This window comes from Notamacropus eugenii, chromosome 3, assembly GCF_028372415.1.
Source record: "Notamacropus eugenii isolate mMacEug1 chromosome 3, mMacEug1.pri_v2, whole genome shotgun sequence".
Classification (NCBI taxonomy): domain Eukaryota; kingdom Metazoa; phylum Chordata; class Mammalia; order Diprotodontia; family Macropodidae; genus Notamacropus; species Notamacropus eugenii.
The window spans coordinates 356,718,078-356,720,596 of record NC_092874.1 but is presented as its reverse complement, the minus strand read 5'-3'; the positions used below and the strand labels follow the sequence as shown (position 1 = coordinate 356,720,596).

The following is a 2,519-nucleotide window of genomic DNA, read 5'->3' as shown; positions in this document are numbered from 1 at the left end:
TTGTTTTGTTTTGTTTTTGAACTCGATTCAAAGTAAGAAAGGAAACGAGAGAAATTTGAGCCTGATAATAACTTCCTACTTCAGTAAACCTCTCTCTGTTATTCTTTTCCATTGCCTTTCATGCGAGTTTTAGGGCCCTTTAGAAATTTTTTGAACTTCAAAAGTAAGTTGAAGGCCAAATATTAATGACCTGAAATTTTCATTTGAATATACTTTATTATTTTCTACCACCCAAAATATTTTAACCTTCATTTCCTGAAATGTCCTATTACAATATAACTCAAATATTGACTATTATTGATACTTTGCTGGAAAGCACAGTTTTGATCTCCTTTTATTGTACTGCTTTCAAAATAAAGATTTCTGGCTTAAGAATTTAGAACTACAACGATGTCATGGTACACATAATTTACAGTCACATTAGAAAAAAAGAAAACTAAGAGCTTTGGACAGCACCAAATCTGGAAGAGGCTCCCGATGGTCTTCACTAAACGCTTGGGTGGGTGTTTAGCCCGAGGTGACCCCCAGCCCCTGGCTGGCAAACTAGAGAGATCACTTTAGTTACACAAAACGCACTCAACAAATAATATGGAGAATATTTTTCAGGTGGTGAGAAATGTTATACTCCCTTCAACTACTAAAGAGCATAAAGGTCAAGACTGAAGAATAGGTATAGTTAGAGGTTGCCAAGAGTACACAGGAGCTCCATACTTTGCAGCAATTTCAGCCCTCAAAGTGGGTGCCAATCTCTCTCATGTATTCTGTACCAAAGAAGCAGCCCCTGTGATTAAGTCATATAGTCCAGAGATGATTGTTCACCCTGTTGTTGATAGTTCTAATACTATTCAAGAAGTTGATAACTAGTTACCCAGATTATATACCATTGTCATAGGACCAGGCTTAGGCAGAGATGATGCTAAGGGCATTATAGAAAAATCCAAGGTCAGGGGTATTTCCTTGGTCATTGATGCCGATGGGTTGTGGCTCATTGCTCAACATCCTTCCATTATTCAAAGTTATCAGAAGGCAATTCTCACACCCAACTATTTGGAGTTCAGCAGACTCTATGAAACCATGCTTAGACCCTCAGTAGATAGTAATGATAATCATAAATGTGTGTTGAGGCTCAGCCAAGCCTTAGGGAATCTGACAGTTGTTCAAAAAGGAGAGAAAGATATAATTTCGCATGGCGAAATGGTGCTTGTGTGTAGTCATGAAGGAAGCAGTAGAAGGTGTGATGGACAAGGAGACCTTCTATCAGGCTCACTTGGAGTCTTAGCGCACTGGGCATTTCTTGCTGGACTCGATAAAACAAATGGTCAAAACCCTTTCCTCGTGGCAGAAATACAGGAGCTCGATGACCACCACCGACATGATTGGTGAAGCCGGCCTGGCATTCAGCAAGCTGTTTGAAACTTGAAGCAAGCGAAACAAGACACCCCGGGAAGCAATGCATCTCTGGCTGCGGGAGTCCTATGGGCAGAAGAGTTCTGGCAGCACCTGCTTCTTATTTTTAAGACTAGCGGTTAAGGCAATTTCTTGAGAGTTTGGAATACGGGAAGCATTGGCTGAAATAAGATGTAGCTGCAAATGTTCTAATAAAACTAAACTGAAAGTAAAAAAAAAAATTAAAATTAAAAAAAAAAACCTGAAACCTTGTTATTTTGGAAGGAGGGTAATCCTCTGCTATTTCAACCATTACAAATTATTAAGTCAGCAAAACTTTTTAAGAATTCTTCTCTCAATCACAAAAGAAAACTTTTCTGTTTCTTCTCTAGATTTGTCATTGTATCAGTCATATGAAAACAGCTTTCTGACACTATTTTCCCGAAACATACTAAGACACCTCAGTTCCATTCTTCTACTTTCTTCTATTATCCCTATGGAACCCTAGAGTTTGCACCAGTTCCAACTTGATAAGAATGTCAAATTATTTTACAACTAACCATCTATACGTACAGGAACTCATCCTAGTGAACAAATTTTTGTGATACCATGAAAAAAATGCAATTCCACCAGCAGGAACTGCCATTGGCCATTATGCCAACGACAGCCTCTGAATTTCCCTTTTTATTTTTAATGGTGTGGTCTCTATTATCTGACCAGACCCACACATTCTGAGAAGTGGAGACAACATCTTGAAAGGGGGAAAGCAATTATTATCTTTTCTGCAAATCTATGTCTGTGAAGCTTTTTTCCTGGGTTGGAACCTTAAAAAAAATAACACTTTTTGTCAGTCTGATACACTAGGTTGCAACTATTTTTTAATCTTTATACTGAAAGCTAATAATATTATGTGACGAGTATAAGATAAATACATTTCTGCATTAACAATCACTTCTGTGGAAAGGCGGTGGAAAACAACTTTACTTATGTAAGAGCTCTATGTCCTTTGAAAGCATTTGGTTATTCATTTTCACCACTTTTCTGTAAAGTTGGTGAAGGAATGCACTATGACTTCATTGTCTGGGAAAATTATGATATAGTGCTGTTACATGCACAGGCTATGTTTTAAGTTA

At 37.8% G+C, this 2,519-nt stretch overlaps 1 pseudogene; it reads left to right on the top strand.

Annotated features, from left to right (window-relative positions):
- The first annotated feature begins 477 nt into the window (after positions 1-477).
- LOC140531650 (ATP-dependent (S)-NAD(P)H-hydrate dehydratase pseudogene) lies at positions 478-1,420 on the top strand (annotated as a pseudogene).
- Positions 1,421-2,519: the final 1,099 nt, after the last annotated feature.